We start from the raw sequence: 13,722 nt of genomic DNA on the forward strand, positions 1-13,722 counted from the left end.
CTTTGGAGTTTTAATCAGACCTACAAGTGTAAAAATTCTTACTATAGTGATATCAGTTGCTCCTTTCGGGTCGTGATTTTTCCCTTATTCATGAGGTTTTCTACGTAAAAGCTTGGTGTCACTATTGCTCTTTTATTCTGGTTGATTAATTGTATTATTGTGTTCCACTTTTATTGCTTTTATTACCGTAAATATTATTTTTGTTACGGGTTTATTTCTATCAATTGGTATTAGAGCAAAGGTCTGCTCATTTACAGAAATATTTTTTGCACCTTATCATACAATACTCAGTCAAAAAAATATTTGTAGTGAAGTACGAGGTAGCAAAATTCAACAGTGATAGCGGATTCTCAATGTGGCAGAGTAGGATGAGAGACTTGCTCATCCAACAGAATTTGCACAAGGCACTAGGCGGCAAATCCAAAAAGTCCAAATCCACGAAACTTGGGGATCGAAAAGAAATGGATGAAAAGGATGCTAGTGCAATCCGATTGCACTTAATAGATGATGTGGTTAATAACATCATCGATGAAGAGAGTGCATGTGACATTTGGACAAAGTTAGAAAATCTATACATGTCCAAAACGCTGACAAATATATTATACCTAAATAAGCAATTATACGCCCTACATATTGGTGAAGGTACAATTTTTTTGTCCCATTTAAATGTGCTTAATGGACTAATCACACAGCTAGCAAACCTCGGAGTAAAGGTCGAGGAGGAAGATAAATCCATAGTGCTCCTACACTCGTTGTCATTTTCCTACGATAATTTGGCAACAACCATTTTACATGGTGCAACGATAAAACCTTGTAACTACTGCTTATTGGGTAAGCAACATAGAGTCTCATTTCAGACATCATCTGAAAGAAAGTTGAATATACTTGATTTGGTATATTCTGATGTTTGTGAAATAATGGAGATGGAATCGATGGGAGTTATAAATACTTTGTTACCTTTATTGATGATGCTTCACAAAAATTGTGTGTCTATATCTTGAAAACCAAAGATAAGGTGTTTCAAGTACTTCAAAAGCTTCATGCTCGGATAGAAAGAGAGACGAGTCGGAAGCTAAAATGTCTTCGAACTGACAATAGAGGTGAGTACACTTCAAGAGAATTTGAAGAGTACTGTTCAAACAACGGAATCAGACATGAAAAGACAGTTCCTGAAACCCCACAACACAATGGTGTAGCTGAGAGAATGAATCGCACCATTGTTGAGAAGTTGAGAAACATGCTCATAATGGCTAAATTACCAAAGTCATTATGGGGTGAGGCAGTTTAGATAACATGTTATCTTATCAATCGTAGTCCATCAGTTCCATTTGAGTTTGACATTTCGGAGAGAGTTTGGGCCAACAAGAAGATGTCTTACTCGCCTTAAAGGTCTTCGGCTGTAAAGTTTCTGCACATGTACCGAAGGCGCAGAAAACCAAGCTAGATGATAAGTCAGTTCCTTGCATATTCATCGAATATAGAGATGAAGAGTTCAGGCACAGACTGTGGAATCCTGTAAAGAAGAAGGTCAACAGTAGCAGTGATGTAATCTTCCCAGAAAGTGAAGTGGGAACTGATCATGATCTATCCAAGAAGGCCCCAAAAAAGAATGGTATAGTCCCTAATATTGTTATCATTCTTTCTTCTTGTAACCATACCATAAGTGTAAAAAGTGGAATCCTATAAAGAAGAAGGTCATCAGAAGCTGAGATGTAATCTTTCGAGAAAGTGAAGTTGGAGATGTTGATGATCTATTCGAGAAGGAAAAATAATGAATTGTATAGTACCTAATCTTGTTATCATTCCTTCCTCTTCTAACCATCCCATAAGTGCAGAAAGTATGATCGATGAATTTGCTAAACAAGAAGAGCAACCTAATGAGATTGTTGAGCAAGGGGAGCAACATAGTGATAATACCGAGCAAGTAGAGTACCCAGAAGAATAAGAACAATCTCAACCTATGAGGAGATTAGAAAGACAAAGGGTAGAGTCATCCAAGTACTCTTCCTCAGATTATGTCTTCATCAATGGTAAAAGGGGAGCTAGAAAGTCTTAAAGAGATGTTGTCTAATTCAGAAAGAGATAATGGATGAAAGACATACAAAAAGAGATGGAATCTCTATAGAAAAATGGCACAACCAGCTAGTTGAACTTCCAAAAGGTGAAACACCACTTAAGTGCAAGTGAGTTTTTAAACTCAAGAAAGATGGAAATGGAAAATTGGTTAGGTACAAAGCTCGATTGGTTGTAAAAGGCTTTGAACAAAAGAAATACATTGATTTTGATGGAATCTTTTCACCTGTTGTCAAAATGACTTCTATTCGAACTATTTTGAGCCTAGCAGCCAACCTAGATCTTGAAGTGGAGCAATTAGACGTAAAAGCTGCATTTCTTCACAGAGATTTGGAAGAGGAGATTTATATGGAGCAACAAGGGGGATTTGAAGTATCTGGAAAGAAATACGTTGTGTGCAAATTTAATATGAGTCTTTATGGGTTGAAACATGCACCAAGGCAATGGTACAAAAAATTTAACTCTTTCATTAAAAGTCAAATTTACACAAAGACCTATTCTGATCCATGTGTATACTTTAAAAGATCTTCTGACAATAATTTTATTATTTTGTTGTTGTATGTGGATGACATGTTAATTGTAGGAAAAGATAAAGAGATGATTTCAAGGTTGAAGAGAGATTTGTCCAAGTCATTTGGCATGAATGACTTGGGCCCAACACCAAATTTTAGGGATGAAAATTTTTCGAGAACGAACAAAAAGAAAGTTGTGGCTATCTCAAGAGAATTACATTGGATGTGTACTAAAACGTTTCAACCTGAAGAGTGATAAACCTGTTAGCACGCCTCTTGCGAGTCATACGAAGTTGAGCAAACATATGTGTCCTACACAAAAAAGCAGAAAGAGGGAATGACCAAAGTTTTTTATTCTTTAGCAGTGGGGAGTTTGAAGTATGCAATGGTGTGTACAAAATCTAATATTGCTCATGTAGTAGGTGTTTTTAGCAGATTCAATGAAAATCCTAGAAAAGAACACTAGGAGGCAGTTAAGTGGATATTCAGGTTCCTAAGAGGTACCACAAGAGACTGCTTGTGTTCTGAAGGATCTAATCCAATCTTGAAGGGCTATACAGATGCTGATATGACAGGTGACCTCGATGACAGAAAAATCCACTACTGGATATTTTTTTACATTTTCAATGGGAGCAATATCATGACAGTTACAGAAGTGTGTCACACACACTCTCTACAACTGAGGCAAAGTATATTGTAACTACTAAAGTTGGCAAAGAGATGGTATGGCTGAAGCGATTTCTTCAAGAACTTGGATTGCATCAAAAGGAGTATGTCGTCTGTTGTGACAATCGAAGTGCAATAGACTTGAGTAAGAACACCATGTATCATGCAAAGACGAAGCATATCGACGTGAGATCACTGAATTCGTGAAAAGATAGAGGACGAATCTATGCAAGTTATGATGATCCCTACTAGTGAAAACCCTTCAGATATGCTGACCAAGGTGGTATCAAGAGACAAATTCGAGCTATGCAAAGAACTTGTGGGCATGCACTCAAGCTAGAAACTTAGATATACCTCCTTCAGATGAATGGGTCTTGAGGGGGAGATTGTGGGGTCCATCCCCGTGTGCCAAACTTTGAAAAATTCTCACAATTTCAAAGGTTGGCAGATTTGGATATACATGTGCTGGTTTATTTTTCAGTTTTCCTCAAAAGTCAAATGTTGGTAAGCTGTGAAGAAGAAAAAAAATTATTTTTCTTTTGTAGCACATTTGGAGGGTACTACATTTGTTCTCTATAAAAGGGAGGGTAATTCTTCATTCTTAAATGCACCAAAAATAAAGAAGAGAAAAGAAGAGTGAGGCATCAGAGAGGAAATAGTCTGTGAGGAAAAATAGAGAGTCTGAACGATATTATAGTGAGGTGGAAAAATCAAAAAATGGTTATTTCTTTTGAGTGTGTAGTGGTCTCTGGAGTTTTACTCAAACCTACAAGTGTAAAAATCCTTACTATTGTGATATTTGTTGCTCCTCTCGGGTAGTCGTTTTTCCCTTATTCAGGAGGGTTTTCACATAAGATCTTGGTATCATTATTGCTCTTTTATTCTCGTTGATTAACCGTATTGTTTTGTTTCATTTATATTTCTTTTATTACCGTAAATATTATTTTTTTGCAGGTTTATTCCCAACACTTTTAATATAATTCTGTAGCATTTCTTGCCTAGTTATTTTTAAATTTTCGTGTTTTATGGAATTAAATTTTTTAAAAGAAAATTATCAAAAATTCAGGTTATAGTATTTGAAATTTTTAAAAAGTATACTACCCTATAATAATAATAATCTTCTTCTTCTTCTGGCGCACGTTAGTGTGCACTAACTTGCACTTCGCCAGAATAGGGAGGGGACGACCACGCAGGGAGATTCAACGAAATAGAGAGGTAGAAATAATTTAGGGTATTGCGAGTAGTTCAAATGCAGGCACTTCTCAGATTGAGAGGAGGACGATTATAAAACCCCAGTTCCAAACACATGAAGGAGTTTCAATCGGAACTGCTAAGGAGAAGGGGACACCGAACAGTGGCCGGAATTAGCTAAGGGAAGTGGAAATAGAGCTGGGCAAGTCAAAACTCCGGTGGGAGGCAATGTAACAGTAACACAAGAAGGAATCTCAACAACAACTTAGAGGAAGCTTGAGCTAAATGGGATGACACCAGCGACACCTTGGGCTAATCTATTTGCTACCAACTGATTGGCAACAAAAGGTATGAACCTCAACTATATCTCCCATGTAATCATTGATGGAGAGGAAGTAGTGGAAATTTTTGAGGAGGACGTGGCAAGTGACAATAACAAATGGGCTCAGTCTATTGTTGTTTATGTGGTAGGAAGTGCACCATCGATTGGAGCTATGGAGAGATTTACTCTTGAACAGGGTACCTTCACCACCAAACCTGTAATACTATATCATAAGGATAATTACTTTGTGATCAGATTTGCGAATGAAGGAGAGAGAGATAGGGTACTATGTTCAGGGCCTCACTACATAATGCAAAGTGCAGTTATAATGAAATCGTGGGTGCCTAAATTTAACTTCAAAGAGGAGATATTGAACATCATTCCACTATGGGTTAAAGTCCCAAACCTTCCCCTCAACTGCTGGAATGCAGTAGTTCTGAGTAAAACTGGAAGAAGTCTGGGGAAGCCATTGTATGCAGATGAAATGTACATCCCAAGTGAATAGGATTTCATTTGCTAGAATACTAGTTGAAGTGGATATCACAAGACCATTGCCAAAAGCGATTAAGATGCATGATCCTAAAGAAAAAGTCATAGAACAAGTATGGTGTGAATGGAAGCGTATATTCTGCCAGAAGTGTCTCCAAGTAGGACACTCCTGTGTGGAAAAGCCAGATGCACAGATACAAAAGAAAGAAGTGAATCAAGGTAAGAAAAAAGAATGGATTCCTGTTAATAAAGGAGATAAGGAGAAGATCAATGATATCGGGTAGGACACTGTCCAAATGCAAGAAGAAAGGGCACAAACAAATGAAGATGGAATAAAAGAGCAGGGGGATTGGCAAATTGTAAAGAACAAAAGTACCATACGAAGACATAAACAAGTTGCTAAAAATAATGATACAGGGGAGCAGTGTTATAATAATGGACAACAAAGTGGAGAAGTAGGTGGAGGATGTAGGGAGATACCAATGAAACCTCCTTTTGATCAATGATAGTAACATGGAATGTGAGAGGCTTCAACCAAGAGGTTAAATACAAAGAGTTGAAGTTGTTTATCAAAAGGAATAAAGTTAACCTTATTAGTATTTATGAACATAGAGTCAGAGCTGAGAAAATGAGTTTTATCATTAGGAAAAACATGGCTGGATGGAATTGGTGCACAAATGATAGTACTAATGTGATAAGGAGGATATGGGTGATATGGAATCCAAATGAAGTTACTCTTACAAGGAAGGAAGATGCAACTCAACAAATTCATGGTCAAGTGATAATTAAGAACAATAACATTCAATTTCAATTCACTACAGTCTATGGTCTCCACACAATAGCCACTAGATTACCTTTGTGGACGCAATTAAACATCTAAGTAATACCATAAGTGAACTTTTGGTTGATTATGGGGGACTTCAATTCATTTTTAACTCAGAAAGATAGGCCATTTGGGAGTCAAGTATAATTCACAGAGACAATGGATTTTAGAGAATGCATACTGGATTGCAACCTGGAAGAATTACATATAGGAGGAAGGGAATACACCTGGACAAATGGACATGTGTATAGTCGAATTGACAAAGTAATAGTTAATGATGCATGGATGAATGTAATGCCACCAAAAGTCATAGCCATGGAACCATTATTTTCAGATGACTCACTATTGGGTTTGATATTAGAGGACCAAGAGGACACTTAGAAAAGACCATTCAAATTTTACAATTGCGTTAGTTAAACACCAAAAATTCAAAGAAATGGTTCAAGCAGGCTGGCATATAACAGGTGATGGTCTGAAGGGAATTTGGAAGAACTTGAAAGTGGTAAGAAGAGAAATGCAGAAATTGAACACAAAGGAATTTAAGAGTGTTGCTGATAGAGTGCAAATAATCAGGGGGGAACTTATGTTTATGCAAAATGACATGAGGGAAATCACAATGCATCAAGTCAGGACTGAACAGGAGAAAAAAATGAGAACTGAATTAATCAAATGGAGTCAAATTGAGGATAGCATTTATCGATAGAAGTCAAGAGTACAATTGCTCAAGCTAAAGATGCTAATACTTTTTTTTTGCTAGTATGAAGAACAGGAAAGCACAAAATCAAATCACAATGCTAACAAAAGAGGATGGCACAAACATTAGATAAACGGGTGAAATAAAGAAGAAGTTGTGGGAATATACCAAAAGTTGTTGGGGCAAAACACAACACATATGCCAGTTGCTCAACAGATGTGTTCAAAGCTAGATACAGACTAAACAAGATGCAGCAGCTCAAGCTTATTCAACCTTTCACAGTAAATGAAATCAAAGCAGCTCTGGATAGTATAAGGGACTCTAAAGATCCAGGTGAGGATGGTTTTAATTCTTATTTTTAAGAAAAGCTTGGCAAACATAGGGGAAGAGGTAACTACAGTCATATTACACTTTTTCCAAACAAATAGCATGTATGGCCCTGTGAACAAGACTGTTGTCACACTTATTCTTAAAGTAAAACACCCTACCTCTATTAAGGAGTATAGGCCTATATATTGTTGAACCACCATGTATAAAATCATTTCAAGAATGCTCACACAGACTACACACTGTAATGGAAGATCTAGTAGACCCAAGTCAGCCTGCTTTTGTGCCTGGTAGAATGTTGCATGATAATGTGATTATGAGTCATGAATTGGTCAAAGGATATTGTAGGAAAGGTGTTTCTCAAAGATGTATGTTTAAAATTGATATGCAAAAGGCGTATGATTCCTTGGAATGACAATTTTTGGAGGATGTTCTAGTAGGTATGCAAATTCCGCAGAAGTTTGTAGGTTGGGTAATGAGTTGTGTAAGGACAGTGTCATACTCAATTATGATAAATGGAAGTCTTAGTCCAGCATTACAAGCAAAGAGAGGGGTGAGACAAGGGGATCCCTGTTCAACTTACCTTTTTGTTCTTGCTGTGGATTACCTCACCAGACTTTTGAAGACTCTAAAAGACAAAACAAGCTTCAAATATCACCCTAAATGTCACAAACAACAGATTGTACAGTTAAGCTTTGCTGAGGATCTCTTGTTGTTTAGCAGAGGTGGTATCGCTTCCACCACCTTATTGTATGAATGTTTCCAACAATTCTCAGAAGTGGCTGGACTAATAGCTAATTAGGCTAAGAGTTGTGTTTATTTTGGAGGAGTGTCAGAGGATGTACAATAGGAAATACTGCATCACACAAGTTTTAGTAAGGGAGAATTTCCATTCAGATATCTTGGGGTGTCTTTGAGTTCCAAAAAGCTATCCATAAGTCAATGCCAACCTCTCATAGATAAAATAATGGGTAGAATCAACATGTGGACAATTAAATTTTTATCCTATGCAGTAAGACTTCAACTAGTGAATAGTGTCCTCTCGGCCATGCAAGGATTTTGTTCACAAATATTCCTAATGCCTAAGAAAGTCCTACAAAAAATAGAATCCATGTGTAGGAGGTTTCTATGGAATGGTGAAAAACAAGGTAAAGGGAAAGCACTCATTGCTTGGGAAACACTGTGTTTGCCAAAGGTTGCTGGTGGACTTAACATCACAAACATGTATGTATGGAACAAAGAAGCTATTTTAAAACATTTGTGGAATCTCTGCAAAAAGAAAGATAAATTATGGATTGTATGGGTTCATACCTTTTATCTAAAGGTAAGGGATCCATGGGGAGTTGCAATCAAGCAAGCATCATCGATGGTGAAGAAAATACTGAAAGCAGGTCATTGGTAACAGAAAAGGGCCTGTAGGTAAGTGTGATCATGGAGAAACCAAATTTCAGCATTAAGGAAATGTACCAGGTGCTAAAAAGGAGTACAATAAGGTGTCATGGAGAAGATTGACTTGTAATAATCTCGGAAGTCCTAAATGGGTGTTAGCATTATATATGGCTCTACATAGAAGGTTGTACACTAAGTACAAATTAAGTAACTGGGAATTATAGATGATGATGTATGTGCATTATGCAAGGATGAAGTTGAGATTCATCATCACTTGTTTTTCACCTGTAATTACTCAGAAATAATGTGGCAAAAAATGCTCAACTGGCTACTCATTGCTAAGGGGTGTGAAGGCTAGAATGAAGAACAGGAATAGGCCATGAGGTATGCTACAAGGAAGTCTATCAAAGCAGACGTTTACAGAATGGCACTGGCAGCAACACTATACTACATATGGCAGGAAAGGTAGAGATACATCATAGAGCTAGCATGATTCCTAGATTATAAGGATATATGAAGAATCTCAATTTTTATCCTTAGGCTAGATTATAAGTAGTTTATTTTGAGTTTCAGTTGGACACTGAGAATGGAACCTGTCCATATCTAGAACCCTAATCTTGTACAAATTGACATATCAGGTAATAAAGTTATAGTTACTAAAAAAATTATTTTCAATTTCATGGGAAAGAAAGGTTCTAGTAAGATTCTTGTAAGAAAATTGAAATATTAATTTTGATGAATACGACTCAATTCATGTATATCAATGAATATCAATCTCAATTTGAATAAAAGTACATAAAATTCATTAGGTGAATACAGATCAATAAATGCATGAATTAATATGAATCAATGTATACATAGTGCAATCACTGTATACTTGAACAAAATCATATGTATAATTATGAATAAAATTAATTTATACATGTATCATATTAATCTCGTTCTTGTATTCATTATAATAATAACTAATAGCTATAATTGTAGGTACGGAGAAGGCTCAAAAATACCCCTAAACTATTTGAAATAGCTCAAATCTACCCTTAAACTATATTTCGGCTCAAAACTACCCTTCCCTTCATGCTATTGGGTCAAAAGTATCATTCTTATTAATGTAAGTTGTTAAATGCCATGCGGATGCCACATTGCATGCCAATAGGGTTCCACTACCACGTCGACTAAACAGAAAAGGGTCAAAAGTACCCTTAAACTATCCAAAATAGCTCATATTTACCCTTAAACTATATTTTGGCTCAAAACTACCCTTCCCGTCAAACTATTGGGTCAAAAGTACCCTTCTTATTAACATTAGTTGTTAAATGCCATGTGGATGCCACATTGCATTGCCAATAAGGTTCCACTTCCACATAAACTAAATCCCTAAAACATAATTACTCNCCCCAAAATGATTCACCCGTTCTCCCTTATTTCTTAGCTAGGGTTTGATAGTTTTCTTCGTGGCTGGGTTTCAAAGTGTATATTCATGGTTGTAGGTTAGTAAATATTTTTTCTTATTTTATTATGTTAACGGTTTCCAATTATAATAGTTAGGATTTCACAACTTTCCCCTTATTTCGCGGCTAGGGTTTCGTAGCTTTCTTCGAGGCTGAGTTTCAAAATGGATATTCATGGTTGTTGGATAGTAAATATTTTTTCTTATTTTATTATCTTATGATTTCAAAGTATGATAGTTAGGATTTCACAACTTTCTCCTCATTTTGCGTCTAAGGTTTCGTAACTTTCTTCGCAGCTCAGTTTAAAAGTGGATTTTTGTTGTTGTAAACACAATAGAAAAAAGAAAAAAAATGTACTAAACTACAACCACAAATATCCACTTACAAACCCAGCGACGAAGAATACTATGAAACCGTAGCCACAAAATAAGGGAGAAGATGTGAAATCGTTAATGAAAAATAATGAATTGAGGGGAAAATGAGTAATTATGATTTAGGCATTTAGCTAATGTGCAGTGGAACCCTATTGACGTGCAATGTGACATCCAAGTGGCGTTTAACAACTTCCGTTAATAAGAAGATCACTTTTGACCCAATAGTTTAACGAGAAGGGTAGTTTTTAGTCGAAATACAGTATAAGGGTATATATGAGCTATTTCGAATACTTTAAGGATACGTTTGACCCTTTCTATTTTTGCCTGTGGCAGTGGATTTTTATTGGCGTGCCATGTGACATCTATGTGGCGTCCACATGGCATTTAATAACTTCCGTTAATAAGAAGGGCACTTTTGACCCAATAGTTTGATTGGAAGGGTAGTTGACCAGAAATATAGTTTAAGGGTATATATATAAGCTATTTCAGATAGTTTAAGGGTATTTTTGATCCTTTTCCGTTGTAGGTAATATTCTTATGTATACGTTACAAAGTTTATTTATACATGCTAAATTTTTACACCCTACTTTTATGAATAACTTTGTGTATACATATATAGTACTTTTAATGTAACATTATGTAATTGAAACTTTAATTGTTGTACAATTTATGTATATGTATTATTAAAGTTTCTAATAAAAATCATTGTCTCATAATATTATTTAATGCTGTCAATTATTTGATAATTAATACACGTTAATTGAATAATAATAATATATTTTCTTACCTTAAAAGTAGTTGTCACCTTTTATTAAGTTAATTAAATATTTAAAAAAAATCCCTTTCTTAAAAATTCATGTGACCTTTTTTTAATGGGTTAATTAATAAAGATTTTTTGTGAAATATTAGCAATATAAAATTATCTAAGACAATAAATATATAGACAAAATATATGGGAGAATGCTTTCTTATTTCTTACTTCTGTACTTTCTTTTTTATTGTCTCTTTTATAATATAATCATCGCTATTTATAGTATAACATGTCTTTGAAAGTTACATGAATTAAATAGAGTTCATTTATTTCGTACATGAACTTCACAAAAGAGTTACACAAGACATGCACATTAATGCATTTATAACACTCCCCGTTGGATGTCCATAGATAATGTGTCTCGTTAAAACCTTATTGGGACAAATTCAGTGGGAATAAGTCTACTGAAGGAAAAAGATTACACACATCTTCTAATACGCCTTGAGTGTTGCCTCATTAATAACTTTATTAGGAAAATCCAATGGGACAAAATCTTAGTTAACGGAAAAAGAGTACATCGCATATTTTACTCCCTCTGATGAAAACTTTATTTGATATCTTGGAGACCAGACATTTCAATATTATATCTTAGCTTCTCAAATGTAGACGTTGGCAATTCCTTAGTGAATAAATCTGCGAGATTATCACTCGAACGAATCTATTGAACATTTATCTCACCATTTTGTTGAAGATCATGTGTGAAAAAAAACTTAGGTGAAACATGCTTTGTTCGATCTCCTTTGATATATCCTTCCTTTAATTGAGCTACGCAAACAACATTATCTTCAGACAATATCACTGGAGTCTTTGTTTACACAGAAACACCGCATAATTGCAAAATAAATTGACTCATTTATCTCAACCATACACACTCTCGACTGGCTTCATGAATGTCTATTATCTCTGCATGATTTGAAAAAGTTGCAACTATTGTTTGCGTCATCGAACGTTGATATAGATGTACCTCTATATGTGAATAAATAGCCTGTTTGAGATCTTGATTTATGTGGATCACACAAATATTCTGCATTTGCATAACCTATCAATTCTGACTTGGATGACTTAGAACACAAAAGTTCCATATCAATTGTTCCTTGAAGATATCTGAATATATGCTTAACACATTTCCAATGTCTTCTTGTTGGACATGAGATAAATCTTCCCAATAAACTTGCTGTGAAATAAATATCTGATCGAATATTGTTGGAAAGGTACATTAGTCCCCCAATAGCACTGAGATATGGTGTTTCATCACCAAGAATTTCTTCATCCTTTTCTTCAGGTCGAAATGGATCTTTATTCATATTAAGAGATCTCATAACCATCAAAATACTCAATGGATATGATGTATCCATGTACAATCTCTTTAAAACAGTTTCAGTATATGTTGATTGATGGATAAATATTTCATTTATCAAATGTTCAATCTGAAGGCCAAGACAAAATTTTGTCTTACCAAGATCTTTCATTTCAAATTCTTTTTTCAAACACTCAATGACTTTTGAAAGCTCTTTAGAAGTTCCAATGATGTTCAAGTCATCAACATAAACAAATATTATTACAAATTTAAATTTTAACCTTCGTATAAAAATATAAGAACAAGTAGAGTCATTTTATATCTTTCATTTAGCAAGTATTCGCTAAGACGATTATACCACATTCACCTTGATAGTTTCAATCCATATAAAGATTTTTAAAGCTTTATTAAACAACAGTCTTTTGAATTTTATATGCTTCAGGCACTTTGAGTGCTTCAGGGATGTTCATAAAAATATTGTGGTCTAGTGAGCTATACAAATAGGCTGTGACAACATCCATTAGATGTATTTCAAGCTTTTCATGAACTGCCATATTTATTAAATACCAGAAGGTAATTGCATCTACCACAGAAGAATATGTCTCCTCATAATTAATGGCAGGTCTTTGCAAAAATTCTTGTGCCATAAGTCGTGTTTTATATCTTACGACTTTACCATTTTCATTGCGTTTTCGCATAAAATCAATTTGTGCCCACTGGCTTGACACCTTCAGGTGTTCGAATTATTGGTCCAAAAACTTCAAGTTTTTCAAGTGAAGCCAATTCTGTCTGAATTGCTTCTTTCTATTTTGACCAATCATTTCTCTGTCTACATTCATTGACAGATCGTGGTTCTAAGTCCTCATTTTATTGCATAATTTCAACTGCAATATTATAGGTAAAAATATTATCCAACATAATAATATTTCGATTTCACCTTTTTCTTGTCAAGACATAATTTATAGAGATTTTTTCATTCTCATTATTTTTAGGTACATGAACCTCCTCTGTGGTGTCATCATTTATTATGTCTCGGGGCTATTCATGAGCTATTGCCTCCATATTATGATCATCTTAATCATTTATTCTTTCTTTTTTTTGAGAATTTTTATCCTTGAAACCAATTGGTCTACCACGTTTTAAGCGTGATCCAGACTCATTTGGCTTTAACATTTTATCCTATTTGGACATCAATTCGAACTTGAGCATTAACAGCTGGGATATATGATTTAGTAATCAATAGAAGGTTAGTAAATGCATCCGGCAGTTGTTTTGCAATATTCTGCAAATAAATTATCTATTA

This window comes from Solanum pennellii, chromosome 9 (assembly GCF_001406875.1).
Source record: "Solanum pennellii chromosome 9, SPENNV200".
Lineage (NCBI taxonomy): Eukaryota > Viridiplantae > Streptophyta > Magnoliopsida > Solanales > Solanaceae > Solanum > Solanum pennellii.